At 31.0% G+C, this 19,191-nt stretch overlaps 1 protein-coding gene across 2 annotated transcripts in view; it reads right to left on the bottom strand.

The window, feature by feature from the left end:
- LOC140434596 (fatty acyl-CoA reductase wat-like) overlaps window positions 1-19,191 on the bottom strand; it is a 107,481-nt gene that overhangs the window by 73,571 nt on the left and 14,719 nt on the right. Inside the window, exon 2 of one of the 2 annotated variants that reach the window (XM_072522973.1) lies at window positions 5,886-5,937. The exons of the other annotated variant lie outside the window; for it this stretch is intronic. The gene's annotated coding sequence lies outside the window, so the exon portion shown is untranslated. The remainder of the gene's footprint in view (window positions 1-5,885; window positions 5,938-19,191) is intronic. 2 annotated transcript variants of the gene reach the window in all.

The following is a 19,191-nucleotide window of genomic DNA, read 5'->3' as shown; positions in this document are numbered from 1 at the left end:
ATGTTCCAAGTGATCGGTCTCTAAGAAGAAATAATGTGAACGGGCTATACTCGTCGGTGTTAATTAATATTAAGGAAGAAAATGCAGATAATTATTTTTACATATCTGTAGACAAAACCACTGATTCCTCAGGAAAGTATATTGCTCATTTATTGATTGGTGTTCTTAAAGAAGATAACTTACCAAAATCTCATCTTATTTCATGCCAGCAACTTGAGAAAACAAATGCTTTAACAATTTCGCGTTTTATACAAGAAACAATAGCAACTTTTTTTCTTCCGACAACTATTCCTTCTAATAAATTACTGCTTATTTTATCGGATGCTGCTCCTTATATGGTGAAAGCAGGACAAAATTTAAAAATATTTTTCCCAGATTTAATACATGTTACTTGTGTAGCGCGTGGATTAAACAGAGTTGCAGAGGAAATACGAAAAAAGTTTCCTCTTGTAAATACCATGATATCCAGTGTCAAAAAAGTATTTCTTAAATCTCCTATAAGAATTCAACTTTATAAAGAAATGCTACCTAACATTCCTCTTCCACCACAACCTATTTTAACGCGATGGAGAACATGGTTAGAAGCAGCTAATTTTTATGCGGATCATTTTGTTAAAATAAAGAACATAATTGATACGTTAACAGATGAAAGTTCCCAATCTCTTTTGGATTCTAAACAAACTTTTCAGAGTAACTTGCTTCAACAAGAACTTTCATTTATAAAATCAAATTTTAGTTTTGTTCAAAAAACAATTACTCAGTTAGAATCACCAAAACTGTCATTGTTCGAAAGTACAGCATTAATAAAAGAATTTGCGTCATGTTGTCGGAACGTTAGAGGTAATATTGGAAAAGATATTTTAAAAAAATTTGAAGCTACTATGGAAAAAAATAAAGGTTACCATATTCTTTCTGAAGTAGTCAGTGTTCTAGCTGGAAATATTTCGGAAACAATTAATTTAGAACCAAATGTTTTGGTTAGTTTGAAAAATGCTCCCGTTACATCAGTTGATGTTGAACGAAGTTTTTCCATATATAAATATATGTACTCAGACAGAAGCCACAAGTTTTTGTTAGAAAATTTTGAACACCACTTGGTCATTTATTGTTACCATAATTCTAAATAAGTTTATTCATACTTAAAAATGATGTAGTTACTTAAAATAAATGTAAATCTTAATGAATAGTAGGAAATATTTAGTTATGTACACTTTTTTTTTAAATAAAATTGTTACTATTTTACGATTTTTTTATTTATTTGTATGCATATTTTGTAAAATATTTGCATATTTTCGGATAAACACGTGCATATTTATGCGCATATTTTCTACATTTTTATTTGCATATTTGCCGAAGTCTACTAATTACTTTAAAATGTCCCAAGAAAATAGCTTCAGAGCAATAAATTTGTATCGGTGAAACAACCAATATCGCGAACGTCCCTGGATAGCGGCTACTCGAATTTCTTAAACATTTATACCGCCACTTTCTTGATGGTAGATAGAAATATGGAGGCAACTATACGAGTATCACTAATCTTGCCGAGTTTTTTGTAGTTAATTTAAATTTATTTGCGATTGTGTGAATGTTATGAGTTATAATTAATCAAAGGTATATATTACTTACAATTTTTTGCACCATTTTGCGTACTAACTTTTTACTAATAGTTCGCTTTGTGATATTTTATTATCTTTTTAATATGGATACTACTGAATTTTGTTTTTTATGGGAGCTAATTTTACAACTTAATCACTTTAATCAGCTTACAATTCCATATTCATATTTTATCTTTATTATATATTCAGTATTTTAATTGTATGGTTAGCTATAACAAAACAGGTACAGAAATCAGTATTTATATTTTCTAGGTTATTAAATTAGGTTATGGGTTTATATTGAACAATTGTGTTTACAGTCCAAATTATGATACAGATAGTCAATATATAAATAGCTGCCAAAAATTCTTTTACGCATCAAGTAATCATTAAGAATTGATGCCTTAAATTTTTCAATGACCTCAACTAATGAATTAGATTTCTTACCGATGTGCCATCCGATATGTACGGCATTGCAAAAAAGGCAATCTAAATAATTATCTGAAACTTCGTGTATGAACGCCGTACTGTATCAAATTACCGAAAATGGGGTAAAAATTTTCCGAAAAGTCCCTGTTTCTGGTATCAATATTTTTATACGACAGGTCATTATTTATTAGGTCGCAGGTCATTCTTTTTATATTACCTGTCTAAGTTGTAAATGTATTAATAAAATTGGCTTACCCCCTGAAGTGGTAAGTTTACTTTACGTCTGTTGCCACCTGTAGCGATAAAAATTGACGGCATAGTTTCTTAAGTTGTTATTACAGATATTTTAGTATTGATTTATTGTGATTCATGCTGGATCATGACCCCTTAAATATGTCCCATGAGCTTGTAGTCTATAACAGCCAGTACCTTACAGTAACCTCTAATTATTATTAGTAGTTTGAATATTTAAAATAAGTTTTAGAAAAATGCGAAGAGTAAAATCCTAATATTAAAAAAAGAAAAGAAGTGAATTTATCGTTAAAAAAAAGTTATTAATGTTAAAAATTAATGTAATAAAAACGCTTATGTCAAAAGTATAATAATATTATTTTATGATATACTTAAATGTAATATTTTTAACGTAAACAAGAGTCGCATTTATAATTTTCTTGGGTATTTACATCTGTACATTCTGCGTGATTCCACGAGCCGCATAACACACATATGCACTATAATTATTCTTAGTTTTTCCTCTTTCCACACAAATTAACATGTCTCGTTAGGGGCAGCTGACTTTTATAATGGTAGTGTTGTGGTGTAATGAAGATTAATTCATTAACATCTAATTCGTCTTCATCGACAATATCTGACAAATCACTGTCTGTTACATCAGATGACTTATGTGTTATCCCTTTGTGCACTCTCTTCTTTTTTGTTTTCCTTTAAGTTCTTTCTATCTGGTGAGATATCTGGCGATTCTTTATCAAAACATATTTGAGAAAACCATCGACTACTATAATGGTTTATTAGAGCATTTGAAGACCGAAATCATAAAGAAAAGGCCTCATTTGTTGTTTCACCAAGAAAATGCACCGTGTCAAAAGTCGATGAAAACGATGGCACAAATACACCAATTGGACTTTGAATTGATTCCGCATCCACCGTGTACTCCAGATCTGATTCACAGCGATTACCACCTTTTTTAAAACACACGATTACCACAAACATGCTCCATGGCCAGAGATATCGCTATGATGAGGAAGTAATCGATGAAACTGAAGCCGTTGTTGAAAGCTCGTTTTACAAGGGCGGTATCGAAAAATTAGAAAAGCGTTGTGATGATTGTATCGCCGTTAAAGGAGATTATTTTGATAAATAATCATTTTTGCAAAAAAAATGGTTTACTAGTTAGGTCCAGGACTTGGGAATATGATAGGTCCATAGGCTTAGGACAGTCCCATTAGGACTGGGATAAAAACATCTCCAAAGACAACAAAAGAAGAATATACAACACCATAATAAAAAGTATCACAACATATGGATGCGAAGTGTGGCCCCTAAAAGACAGATCAGAGAAAATGCTTAGAGCAACAGAAATGGACTTCTGGCGCCGCTCGGCGGGAATCTCCAGACGCGACAGAATAACAAACGAGAGAGTCCGAGAAATCATGGGGGTTACACATAATATTGTTGATGACATCAAAACGACACAACTCAGATGGTACGGACACGTAAGGAGAATGCCGGAGAATAGAATACCAAGACAAATTCTTGAATGGCAACCAAGAGGTAGGCGAAGACCAGGACGGCCTAGAAGAAGTTGGAGAGAAGGAGTTGATAAAGAAATCAGAGAAAGAGAACTGGAAGACGATCTATGGAACGATAGAATGAGATGGAGATTGGAAATCGGAAGACGTCGAAGAACGTTGTAAACCGAAATTATATATACTTGGGAATATAACAAGTGATAGAGCTTAAATATCTAGGCATCACATTATCTAGTTACGGAAAGGTCGAAACTGTAGTGGAAGATTAAATAAATAGAGCAAATAGAGCCGCAGGCTGCCTGAATGAAACAATATGGAGAAATAAAAATATCGAGAAAGAAATGAAAGGCAGAATTTAAAAAACAGTCATCAGACCAATAATGACATAGGCGGCAGAAACACGACCTGACACAGACAGGACAAAAAGAATGTTAGAAACAGCAGAGATAAAAACACTTAGAGAAATTGATGGTAAGATACTATGGGACAGAGCTAGAAGTACAGATATACGACGTAGATGTAAGGTGGAGAACATCAATTACTGAGTAAGAAATAAAAGAGTAGAATGGAACGATCATATAAGCCGAATGACAACAAATAAAGTAGTAAAGACGACAAGAGACGGTTCCCAATAGGAAGACGATCAGTAGGAAGACCACGAAAACGATGAAAAGACAACTTACTGGAGGCACATTGAAAAAGACAGTCATGTCTACATAAAAAGAAGAAGAAGAAGAAGAAAAAGAGGCCCGGAAAATAAATTTTTGTATCGAAAATTAATCTATAATATTTAAGTAAATTTGTAAAAAAACTTCAGATATTAATTCCTTATTTCAAGGCGAAGTTTACATTATAAATTAATTGATTATTTTGTAGTTTTACAAATGCAACATAAAAAGTTAAGTGGACTATGTTCAGAGGCTATAGAAATTGTTTATTTAAAAACCAGAGACGTGTTTTTTCGCATTAATAAATAATTTAAAAAGCCCAAATTTGTTTACCAACTTGGGTAATGGACATGTGGACATAAAGGTTTGTTTAATTTAAATATTTTCTTAAGTTTAAAGGTATTTGAGAAAATAATAAGTAAATAATGTTGATATTATTCTTTAATATGAGGTAACACATCTTTTCTTTACGAAGCTTTCAAAATATACTCACCCGCATCAAAAACGGACACACCTATAATTTATAGTAATCATTTTAAAATTATGTAGTAGAATATTCTGAAGCTAGTTTTGATCAACAAACAAACATCTTCCAAATCCAAATTGAAGATGTTTTAAATATTTAGTCCAAGATATGAAGGTAAAAATTATAGAAAACCTCTGAATATATATAACATATGCATCGATTTGCTTGAAATTTGCTCTGGGAGTGGTTACCCCCCAACTCGTGGGGTGAAAAAAAGTTTACAAAAAGAACTATGGTTATCGCTCGAATAGTGAGTTTTAAGACAAAAATGGTAGGGTATCTGTTTTTTCGAAAAACCAAAATTTTTGGAGTCATTCGTGACTGAAAGTTCATAAATTTCACGCCAAAAAAGCATGATTTTAATAGGTTTTTCGCGAATAACTTCAAAAATTTAGATTTTATCGGGAAAAGTGTTTTTGAATGAAGAACTAAAATAAAGTCCGCTTATATTTTTGTGACGCAGAACTCATCCCCACCAAAACTACCTGGTTGAAAATTTTCATTGTTCATTTACAATTTACTTTACTTTAATAAAAAACATTACATTTTGGAAATTTAACCCGTTTCGAAGGTTTAGTTTTGAAAAAATACGAGTTTAAATTTAAGACAGTATTTTCGGAATTTCTCAAAAAATCCCATTTTTTTTCAAAATAACTCAACAACTAAAAAAGATACACCAAGAACCAAGAAAAGTTGGTTATGTGGTTGGTCATATTATAGTGCCTTCAGTAATATGAAATGCTTCCTTAACTGAAGAAATTTTAAAAAACTATCAACATAGTAAATATTGGTGAACAAATCCTTCTAACCAGATATAGGAGCTAAACTTTTCAGTAGGAGGCCGGAATAGATTATACTATGAGAAATAACATTTAAGTGCAGATGACTGGATACATACCTTTTATGGATGGGTCCAGATTTTTCCGGTAATCCTCGGATGGCCATAAAGACTATGGAGAAGAGAGAAGAATATTAGACAGAGTGTGCTTTTAGCCCTAAAGTCACTTTTTAAGGTGAAATGTGAAGACAAAAATAAGACTGTCTGTGAAATTCTATCGATAAGATTTAGAAACAACAATTCATGCAACATCATTATTTTCCATTTCAACTAAAAGAAGTCTCAATACAATAATTTGTATTGTAAAAATGTATCTCATTTTATAATAATATGACGCCTAACCTCCCTACTATTTAAAATTGTAAGGGTAACGTTTACTCTTGCTAGGGAGTTACATCTTGAGGGGCGAAAGTATTCGCTGAAAGTTTCCCACTCGAAAACATTATTAAGATGTCTTAACAATTCTACCAATTATTTATGAAAATGTAGATAACCGTAACTTTTCAAATTGTCTGCCAAGATTATAATAATTATATCCAAGCAACCCCACGTAACTCATTTTTTTGCTGAATGGGATTTTGTTTCATTTGATGCAACATCTGATGGGGAATATTTGAATCATTTTAGATTTGAAAAAAATTTAACAGATTTCGCTGTAATGAAGCAACACCATATATAACAGTCCTAACCGGAACACCACGTACCTCATTCAGTTCCCATAACAAAACCATTGAGGGCTAGTTTATTGGATTCGTCGGCAACAAAAGTAAGTTATTTTGTTATAATTTAATTTAATATTCAAAAAGCTATTACTACCAATTGCATGTCAAAGTATATACCAATTCTTAATTTTAATTTACTTTTGTATATTTTGTGCGCATTACTAAAATAAAGATCCATAACAAGTTATGTATGTGATACGTGGTGTTGCAATGTTCATAAATGGAGGGCACTGATGACAATGAAAATGATAACCATCACTCCGTTGATGGACTGTGGAATTATTGTTTGCAGTTACTTGAATTGAGTCGTACAGGAAAACTAAATAATGGTGATAATATAGGCCGTCAAGATAACTTTAAGTTTAAAAAAGTACAATTAATGGGAGATTTACGTAACGTGTATATCATTACCTTAAGTAGCAATGATATTATTGAGAAGAAGACTGAAAATTGTAATAATGTTCAGCCTAATAATGATATTTTAACGAACAGCTGTGATGATAATATTAATACTTTGTTTACAGATAAAACTTTTGAAAACTACGATGTACATAATTACGAAATTTGTGAAATTTATTGTTGAACTGTTGAAAAAAATTTTAGTACTCAATAAAGTGACACTTTTTCAAAAAACTATAAATCTGCTATTGGAAAGAATCTTGAAAATGATAAGCTCTCTGTTATAAGTGATAAGACTGATACTGGAAGTAACGTTTCCATTGATGGTAATGAATTTAGTTTTACTGAAAATAAAGAGACTGTATCAAAAATTTCAAAGTCGAAGAACAGGTAGCGCGAATCTGGATCGTCAAGAACAGAACAAAACTTAAAAGGATAAAAGAGGCGTTTATGGGCTTCAGAAGAGCAGATAAAAAACCTAGTTATTTAGTACGTACCAACGAAAAAGAGAATCATGGCACCTCGATGTGTAGGAAAGTCATGAAAAATATTTAAAACTAGAAATTGTGGTGAAGTGTCCAAGTTATATTGGACATTTATGCATGCTTGATTGATTACCATAAAGCAGATATTAACAAATATTAGAATTAATACCTATGATCTAAGAATTATTAGCAATCTTTACTGGAATCAAGCATCGTCTATTCGTACAGAGGCAGGAGAATCCGATGATATCAAAATCAAGCGTGGGGTCCGACAGGGATGTATACTATAACCCTTGCTGTTTAACATATACTCTGAGGAAATCTTTCAAGAAGCAGGAGAAGATGTTGAAGTAGGAATTCAAATTAACAGAGAATGTATCAATAACATCAGATAAGCGAATGACACGGTGGTATTCGCTGACAGTCATGAAGGTCTCCAGGAGTTAATCAATAGAATCACAGAAATAAGTCAGATTTTCAATGAACATTAAGAAAACAAAATGTATTATGATCTCTAAGAAGGAACAGCAAATTGCAAAAATCAGTGTGAATGGTAAACCAATAGAAAGAGTAAAAACATACACCTTCCTTGCCACGAACGTCAATGAAAATTGGGACCATTCCCTAGAAATAAAATCTAGAATAGAGAAAGCAAGATCTGCTTTCAAAAAATGGTTAAGCTATTCAAATGCCACGATTTATCAGTACCCATAAAAATTAGGTTACTACGATGTTATATCTTTCCAATACCATTATACGGAGTTGAGTCATGGACTCTTACAGATGCTACCTGTAAGAAAATTGAGGCTTGCGAAATGTGGCTTTATCGTAGAATCCTGAAGATATCCTATACCGACCACGTTACTAACCAGAGCGTTTTATTAAGAATGCAAAAAAGGAAAAGAGTTGTTAACCATAATAAAAACAGTCAAAATTGAATACCTCGGTCACATCATCAGGACCAGCGAAAGATATGGGTTGCCGCAATTAATTCTTCAAGGAAAAGTAGAATTAAAACGAGGACCAGGAAGGCGCAGAATTTCCTGGCTAAAAAATCTACGTACGTGGTTCAACACAACAACTACAAATCTTTTTAGAACCGCAGTTTGCAAAATACGGATTGCCATGATGGTGGCCAACATGGCAAGTAGACTTATCGTCTACTACTGCGTAGATTTTTTATTCCGTACTTATTAGATTTATTGAGCATATATACCCTAAATCCACACTTGCCACGAAAAGATTCCAGTTTTTCATCTACCGTTGTATATGCTGATAATGAAAAATGTTTAGGTAAATTTGAATTGAACGAATCGAAGAATTCTCTCACAGCTGCCAATTTTTCACATTTTTGCCTCTCTAATCGTGTTCGTTTATCATCAAAACGGATTTGTCTGAGCAAAAGCTGGAACCGTACAAGGGATATTATCAATCTAAAAATCCATGGCAATGAGCCGTTTCTCCTAAAGAGATCTTCCGCATTTCTGTGGCTATTTTTGATTATCCCAGCTATGAAGCTTGCGAGCACGCCACGACCAAAATCATAATTAATCGTCAGAAATTGACAAATAATTCGACAAGCGGACTCATAGTCCGCACGTTAACTCTAAAAGGGTAATAAATTTTTGTGAAAATGTAAAATAAATTTTATTTATAAGATAAATTTTAATGAATCCTATATGAAATAATGAACTTAAGACAGAAATATTTGTTTAAACAAATACTCGTTATCATTCAATTACTTATTAGAAAAAACTGCCATATATAGTAAATAGGCAGTTATTTTGTAGATTATTTATTCTGTAACACAATAGCCTATAATTATTCAGGATGTAATGCACCGTACATAAAGTAATTACATAGCAAATGTATTATATTTTTTAAAATATGAATTGCCTTTTGTATTATACGTACGTACTAAGAGAATGATGAGGTATTATACACATTATAATACTCTCAATGTTGAGTTGATTAAAAAGAAAGAAAAACAAATAATGAATGTTAATGTTAATGAATGTTATAGAAATACGAATGTTTATTTATGGAAATTCATGGCACGTGTGTTATAGTGGTATTTTAACACAGCACGCAGACTTATTTGAAGAAGATAACTTTTTTCCAATAATAAAGAAAACCAAAACAAAAAGTATTTTTTTGGAATTTTACCATAATCTATAATTTCATAATGCACAGTCTATTATCCATTGTCATACTCTACTCCAGTCTATCTAAGGTTCTAAAAGGTAAAGGAGAGATAGATAGCTGGTGACAAATTCTTGCTTTACAGCTGATTTTGCTTTATTTTTGGTTTAAATAATACAAAAAGTGAAAAAAGAATTGTTTGCCTATAAAACGTTAGTAATTTGCGAGCTTCTAAATTAAAATAGCTACACAATTGACCGACATAATTGCAAAAAATACTTATTTTTGCAGTAATTAATAAATGTTAATATCTTTGTTTTTTGAATAATGACATGTAATATAACTATGTATTTAAAATTATGGAAATTAAGATTGTAAGTTATTCAATTTATTTATTACAAAGAGTTGCCCAAACAGTGACTCTGGAGGTATTTAGCAGATTGCAATCAGTTCTTTGAGGCTTGAATTATAAGATATGTTAAAAAATGTTAACATTTTATCAAAATTGTTATTCAAAAAAACCATTTGAGCTTATTAACATTTATAATAAATTTGATAATTTATTTATTAAGAGCTGAAAATTTAACAGATTTTATAATCCAATCTTTTAGCTAGAGAAGGTGTAAAAAGTAATAACCCGTAAAATTGAACGTACTCGTAAAATACCGCCACGTTAAAGTGAAGCGGAGAACTTTTCGAGCTCGGTTTTTTAGAATGGAAATTCAAACTGAACCGCGCTGGAAAAATTTGCAGTATACCGCCTTCTATGGCACACAGCATTTATTTTTTTTACTGGATTAGTTGGAGAAACTAATAAATAAACTATAAACTAATAAGGTGTAAGTAGACCTTCCGGAAAAATCAAAAAATATTATTCCATAAAAAATGTTACTATTATTCAAAGTTATTGAATTTTACTTTTATTTTGTAAGAAATATTTAAATTTTAATAATTAGTGTATATTATTTATAACCATAAATATATAATATGTTTATTTAAATTAAAATAAAACGTATTATTTTTTAGTTTTGCACTCTCTGCATAAATGGTTTTAAAATAAATTTTGAAGCGAGTCATTGTACTTTACAAAATTAATAAATATAGGAATTAATAATAATTTATATAATTTAATTTATATAATATAGATAAATAATATATATATATATATATATATATATATATATATATATATATATATATGTATATATATAATCAATAAAATTTAAATATTTCTCACCAAATAATAGCAAAATCCAACTTTTTTATGGAAACATTTAACTAATTGATTTTTTCGGGATTTTCTGATTTTTCCGGGAGGTGAAAATAGCACAGTTCTTATTATTTTATCAAACTATCGCAATTAAAAAGTCAAACTTTTGCGTGCATTCTAAAAAAAAACTAAGCTCGGACATCGAGTGGTATTTTACGAGCACAATTAATTTAGCAAGTTATACCTTTTTACTCCTTCTCACTATATGCCATCTATAAAATGGATCATAAAATTTAGATCTTCGTTTACAATCTGTTGAATTTGCAGCTCTTAATATTAATAAACAATGGAAATATGATTTTAAGAAAAAGTCAGGAGAAAAACAGAAGAAACCTGAAAGCAACTCAAAAGATCATGAAGATTTTGTACCAGCTGACGAAGACGATGATTTAGAAGAAATAGGTAACATTCCAGAAAACAATGACACAGAGAGCATGTTTTGTGATGGTCGATTTTCAGAAGACAAAGAAAGAGAGCTGCGGATTTGTTTCTCATGTGTCAATTATGAGCACATAAACAAAAGTGGGGGCCCATATTCGGAATATTTCCTCTATATAAACCAAATAAGATATTTAAAATTATTAATTGTATTTATATGAAATTATTTTAAAACGAGAAGTGTAATAAAAATTTAAAAAGATGATTCAATATTTTTATTAATTGGATGACATTTACCACTGTTAAATTTTGACAATCGTTACTAATAGAATCTTTTATTGACAGATTTTCTTTTAATTTATTACTTCTTATTTAATGTCTGTATTTTGTTACTTATTTTTCATGCAGTTTTTAATTTAAAGATGTTTATAATAAAATGATGACTAGAAACGAATTGATCGGGAGTAGTGAATCAATGTGAAGAACCGCTATTTCGTGACGCTACCCGTGAGGCCTTCTCCTGGCGCTAGTTCCGTGACGCTCGTCTCAGCATTTTATTATAGAGAAAAAAGTAATACAACGAAGCAGTTATTTTGCGAGTAAAATGTCAGTTTACCGAAATTACTTTATTTAAATTTGTTTTAATTGTAAATATGAAATTAACAACATTTTTTATGATTTATGGAATTATTTTTACAGTTTAATTATATATTTTATGTTGATTACTATTTAATTAATTGTTTGGTAATAAAAAAATGCTGGCAACTAAATATTGGAACAAGGAGTTTTTAACAAGTTAAAATAAAAATTGATAAGGTATAACGTCGCCGTTAGCTTGAATAACCGCTTGAACTCTATGAGACATTGTATCAACTAGGCCTTCGCAGAATTCAAGGGTGAAACTATCCCATATTTCTTGCAATTTAGCACGTAGTTGTGGCAAAGTACGCTGAGGGTTATTTCTTAGGCGTTGTTTCATTTTGTGCCAATGAGTCTCTATTGGAATTAAGATCCGGGCTGCTAGAAGGATGTGACAAAACTTTAATGTCATGTTCTCCCATCCATTTTTTGGTAGATTAAGCCGTATGACATTAGGCTCCGTCCTGTTGAAAGACAAAATCCCCGGATTCATATAACTTTGCCACACTTGGTAGAATGTTCAAGAATATTTTGATATTTGGCTGTGTTTACTATGCCTTCAATAAAATGTCAAGTTCCCAACCCTTTGGTCCACATACAACCCCACACCATGATGCCTTGTGGAAACTTTATAGTCCTGTGAGACAATCCTTATGAAATTCTTTTGTTTTTCCCGAATCACACAAGTTACAATACAATGACCGCTGCCATCCAGTGAATTCTACCACGTGGATTCAACACGGGGCTACCGCTTGAACATTCTGGACTGAATTGCGACGTATTGGATAGCAAGATCAGCAATTATAAAATTATAAAACACCATGTAAAAACCAATATTCTTCAGTCTGATTTTTATTTATTGTATTGTTACTAAAATCTTTGTAAGTCGAAAATTAATATTTTAATTGTAAGTTCAGTTTTTAAAAAAGTGTTTTTCCCAAGAACATTCATAATTGGCGAAGAGTCAGTACGGAAGTGGAAGAGTCTTTATAGATCCTCGTCACTTTTAAGTATTTGTTCACTGTTTCAAGAACCAGCCCCAGGGAAACCGTCTGCAGAGTTCACCCGAGGGAATTAGAAGTTAGAAGCCTTAATGAGCAGAGGAATGCACATCGGTATCGTCTTTATCCTGTAAGCCATTTTTATCATTACTTAGAATTAAGAAGATTAAATTTTGAAAAAAATTTTTATAAATCAGACTCCTCTGAGTCCTTAGATTGAATCAGAGCTAGATTAGAAGATAAATTAAACAAAGATTTGAATAGATTAACAGAAAAATTATAATAATTTAAAAATATCTCCTCTAAGTCCTTAGATTGACTTTAGAGTCAGATTCAGCAACGTATTTAAAGACAAATTTGAATAGCTTAATAAATACTATATAATAATAAACATAGAGATTAATAGATAGAAAATAAGTAGATTAAGATTGATATATTTATATATTGACTGTTGAAAATTTACTATACTGATTTGACTATTGACTATATATATTGAAAATTTTTAAAATATGGCAGTTCCACAATTTGACGTTAAAAATTTATGGATTCTTCCAAATTTTGACGGAAATCCAAATAAATTACATGAATTTATTAAAGTTTCTACAATACTTCTAAACCATTATTATGACAGCTTTAATACAGCTAATATACAAAACAAATTTTTTCTTCATGGTATTATCAGTAAATTAACAGGTAGAGCTAAGGAAGTTATATCTGTATATTGATGCGAAAGTTGGGATGAAATAAAAAACGCATTAATTAAAAATTTTGGAGACCAGAGAGACGAAAATTCGCTTACAAGGGACCTAGTAAATTTAAGACAAGGCTCAACAGAATCTATTATGCATTTTTATGGGAAGATCAAGGACCTGAAAGACAACCCAGGAATAATTCCCCTCAACCTGGGATAAGCAAAGATTCATACTGGACTTATTTTAGCAGTTTACAAAATTTCGACCAAGCTCTTAGATACCAATTAAAATCAGCTCAAGAAAAAATCTCAACAATTTACCCCTATAGCAGAACAAGAAGAGGGCTAATAAATGGATTAGGAAGCACTATCAAAGCAATTTCTGGAAATCTATATCAAGATGAGGCAGAAAAATACAACAATGCTATAGAAACCTTAGACATTTCCTGAATCAGGAAAATTTTATAAATCATCTTAATCGTCACATTAGCTTGAAGAAGAAGATTATAAAAGAGTTCAACGAAACTATCACATTACTAACACATAACCAAGAAATAATAGCAGAAGTAAATAATATCATCACGAATCTCAATACACTCATTTTTGACTTCAATCATTATTTGCAAGCAAGGAATGTTCTGGACCAAATAAGTTTGACCCTTCAAATTATACTTCAGTTACTTAATGACCTAGAAGAAGCCATTACCTTTTCTCGTGTAAACACTCTCCATAACAGCGTGATCAAGAAAGACGAAATAAATTGGATCATCAATAAAATGCTAGAACACCATAAGGCAGACCAGCTTGTGTACATCGAAGACGAAGACATCCTAAAGTACTACGACATCATCAAAGTAGTTGCCTATTATTCAAACCGTACTATTATATTTATCCTTCATTTTCCTGTCCTACATCCTAATTCCTTTATTTATTATCATTTATTTCCTAAACCTACCGCAAATTCTAATACAATTATTCCTCCTGAGGCATATCTCCTTATAAAAAAAAATCCTTTCAATATTTGGAAGAACCATGTGACCGAATCGACACAAGATATCTTTGCCAAGAGGAAACAATACTAGAAGCAACGAAAACTGACAACTACTGTATCAAACAAATCCTGCAGTTGAGCACCCAAGATACTTGCCAATACACCCCCGTCCAAACTCGAGATGTCATAATACAAAGATTATCAGATGCTCACTATATAGGAATATTCCCCGAATCAACCAAAATTACAACTCGATGTTCTACAACAAAAATTTTGGGCCTAAAAGGAACTTATCTCATCAATCTTCCGCCCAGATGTGAATTCAAAACGCCAATCCAGAGTTACATAAATTCAAGGACAACCATCCCAGAGGAACCGCTAATTCTTCCCAAAATTAGGACCATAGATATTCAAACAGCGATTAAATTCAACCCATTAAGGATATATCACATCCCCTTAGACAAACTGCATGAACTCTCTAAGGAAGAGGAACATCTAGAGATAATTAACCCAAAATTATGGAACCATAGCCATAACCATTTTTGGATAACTCCTTTATATATCTTTATTACAATAATCTGCCTCTATATATGTTACAGGTATAAAACAAATAACAAAAAACCCAACTCTAGCGACGAAACTCCAGAAGAGGCCAACTCAACAGTTCTGTTCGTCCCTCACAAAACTACTTCAGGGGATGGAGTAGTTACAGTACAATGACCGCTATCATCCAGTGAATTCTACCACGTGGATTCAACACGGGGCTACCGCTTGAACATTTTGGACTGAATTGCAACGTATTGGACAGCAAGATCAGCAATTATAAAATTATAAAACCCCATGTAAAAATCAATATTCTTCAGTCTGATTTTTATTTATTGTATTGTTACTAAAATCTTTGTAAGTCGAAAATAAAAGTTTTAGTTGTGAGTTCAGTTTTTAAAAAAGTGTTTTATCAATATTCTTCAGTCTGATTTTTATTTATTGTATTGTTACTAAAATCTTTGTAAGTCGAAAATAAAAGTTTTAGTTGTGAGTTCAGTTTTTAAAAAAGTGTTTTATCAATATTCTTCAGTCTGATTTTTATTTATTGTATTGTTACTAAAATCTTTGTAAGTCGAAAATAAAAGTTTTAGTTGTGAGTTCAGTTTTTAAAAAAGTGTTTTTCCCAAGAACATTTATAATTCACGCTTTCGGTTATCTACCACACAGATATCAAATTTGCTTTCGTCGCTATAGATATCTTTGTTCCAGTTATGTTTGGTCCACGAAAGTTTTGATTTAGCCCAAATGTAACGATTCCTTTTTTGAGTTTTCATCAACAATGGTTTTTCTTTGGCCTACTCGAAAAAAAATCAAACTACACTCCTTTGAGAAACAGCTTTTGGAAGACCTGAGCTTTTGCCGCCAACATCAATATTGGCAGTTTCACCATATTTCTTAACTATATTAAACACAGTAGTTGTTGTTACAGTCAATACACTGGAAATTTCAGGCATTGTTTTCCCTTTATGGTACAGATGAATAATAATTTTTTGAACTTTTGGATCAGTAGGTTTTCCACGTGCCATTATTATATTTTCTTCGTAATAAAACTGACGCTTGTTAATTATACATACTCAAATGACGCGAGTTATAGTCATTGACCCCATAAGTAAATACCCTAAATCCGATGCGTCAGCACCTGAACTATGATCGACCTAAATACAAAAGTGCATCCTGTGAATTATTGTTTTATTTTTCATTGTGTAATGTATTTCATTTTTAATAATTATTATTCAGTCTGATTTGAACCTTTGTACAGTGAAGTCTGATTTTAACATTTTAACTGTTAAAAGAACGTAATAAAGTTCATTCTCTCGCATTTGTAAATTAAATACTTTACTATTTTTTAAAAATCGTCCCTGAAGGGCAGAAACTATTAGTGGCGCAGTCAGTAGGATTTTTCGTAGAATTCCATTGCGGATATTCGTGAGTTTTAACAAAGAACCGGTTTCCGTTTTTCATTAACTTTTCGAACTGTGTGAAAAGAATTTTTAGGATTGCTAGGATATTAAAGGAGATTTATAAAAGATTTTCCAGATTAACTAAACCATTAACGAAATGTTTAAAAAAAGGATGCTAAGATAGAACACACTCTAGAATTTGTAAAATGTTTCGAAGATTGCAAAAATCTATTAATTAATGAACCTATACTTCGGTATCCAGATTTTGATAAAGATTTTATATTACCTACTGATGCAAGTAATGTAGCAGTAGAAGCCGTATTATCTCAACTGGTAAATGGTCAAGACAAACCAGTAGCTTATGCCTCGAGAACATTAAACGAGGCCGAACAAAACTACAGTGTTATAGAAAAAGAACTTCTTGCAATAGTATGGGCAACTAAGTATTTTAGACCTTATCTATTTGGAAGACAGTTTAAAATTATGACAGCCCATAAACCTTTACAGTGGCTTATGTCTTTAAAAGAACCAAATTCACGATTAGTGAGATGGCGTTTAAAAATTGAGGAATTTGATTACATAATCAAATACAAGAAAGGAAGTTGCAATGCAAATACAGACTCCCTATCTAGAATAGAGATTCATTGTAATGAATTTTTAAAATACATGAAAGAACACAATAAGATCCAATACTAGGAATGCTCATTTCTGATAAACTACTTAATGTTTTTGATCACCAAATTGAAATTGATTTTGTTTTACATTCAGCTGCTAAACCAAAAATTGAATAAATATTTCCCAATAGAAAAAGACTTTATATCCAAATTTCAAAAAATAATATCTTTTAAATAACTATTAATATTTTCGCCATGTTATCATATCCACTGGTAACTCTAACATCTTAAAATATAATATCAAATAATGTAAACCAAATTGTAACAGATAAATTTTAACGGGTTTTTACCCTGATATTTAGTGGCTTAAAACATGTACACCTAGACACTGATGATGGAACATGGTTTCCGAAAACGTTTTGTCTTCATAACATGGCCCATTTGGGTTTTTCCACAAGGAAAAACCATTCACCGAGGCATTTTGGAAACAGAAACTAGGATCAAACGCACCTACTATTGGCCAGGAATAAAACAAGATGTAACAGATTTTATAAATAATTGTAATATTTGCCAAGTAAATAAATATGATCGTAATCCGTCAAATCAAAAATTAATGATTACACCCAGAGCTACAAAACCGTTTGAAATAATATTTGCAGACACTTTTTAAAGTCAAGGCCAAAAGTTTCTTACTATAATAGACACATTTTCTAAATACGGTCAAGCATACCCAAAGAAAAAATTCAGCTATGACAAGTACTGAAATTGTAAGAGCTTTTCTAACCTTTATGACATATCATGGAATTCCTGATCTTGTAACTATGGACCGAAGCACAGAATTGAAAAACTCTGTTGTACAAGAATTCTTCGACATACATAAAGTAAAAACTCATTATGTTACTACAAATAGTACCCAATCTAAAGGATCTATAGAGAGATTTCATTCCACTGTAATAGAACACCTACGAATAATTAGAAGCAAATCAGATGGAAAAATTGATATCTTAAATCAAATGCGTTATGCTATTTTAGGATATAATAACTCAATATATTCCGTAACTCAACAAAAGCCTATAGATATTATAAATGGACACATTAACACTAAAGAAATATTTGATATGAACATAGACCAAAAACAGATTAATAATTCTATGCAAAAACATAGAGATATGACCAAAGAGATCTATAAAGAACTTAATAAAAAATTAATCGAACAGAAAGAAAAAAGTATTAAATATAGCAATAATGATTGACACGAACCACTCACATACGAAGAAGACAGTGATGTTTGCAGGAAAAACACTACACTGGTACGAAATAAACTTATAGTTCATCCCAAACCCTTCTTTCAGTGCGTCACAGTTTATCGAATTCTCTCTAACACATTAAGCTAGAAGTGACAGAAAAAAACGTGAGTCTGTGATTATTATACATAGAACTTAGAAAATTATATATCGTTCACGGGTATTTGCATATTAAAGCGAATTCTACTTACGGATATATAATTGGTTGGAGTTTAGAATACGCTAAATAGATATCCAATCAATGATACGCATAAATATAATTGACGCAGATGGTCTCGATAGTGACAGTACTTTGACAATGTCAACTGATAAAATGATAATTTTCATTCCAGGATAGTATTTTCAGACATTTTACAGTGAAAATTTAATTTTGTATTTATTGTCATAAAAATATTTTAAATATGCCGAGATATACCGAGAATGAACAAAGACTAATATTAAAATTATTAAATTATTTTCAATTAGAAAAAGAGGCTGGGACAACTTTATTACCCGTTTCTGCCGTTCGTGAAGTAAGTTTTAAATTATTCTAAAAAATATTCATATTAGTAGTTTAAATACTATACATTTTAGCCATAGTGTTTGTAATAAATAATAATAAATACATAAATAAATCTTAGCTAATTATGCACTTTCCTTGGAATGTATAGAATAGGAATTATGACAAACTGCCGTTCCAATATAATGCACAATAAAATTTTTTATACAGGACGGGACCTCTAATATGTAAATTAAAAAAAAAATTAAATTCTTAAAATTTTTACTCTACATTTTCAAAAAATAA

Source organism: Diabrotica undecimpunctata, chromosome 2 (genome assembly GCF_040954645.1).
Source record: "Diabrotica undecimpunctata isolate CICGRU chromosome 2, icDiaUnde3, whole genome shotgun sequence".
Taxonomy (NCBI): Eukaryota; Metazoa; Arthropoda; class Insecta; order Coleoptera; family Chrysomelidae; genus Diabrotica; species Diabrotica undecimpunctata.
Note: the sequence above shows the minus strand (reverse complement) of the source record. Positions and strands in the feature narration are given on the sequence as shown.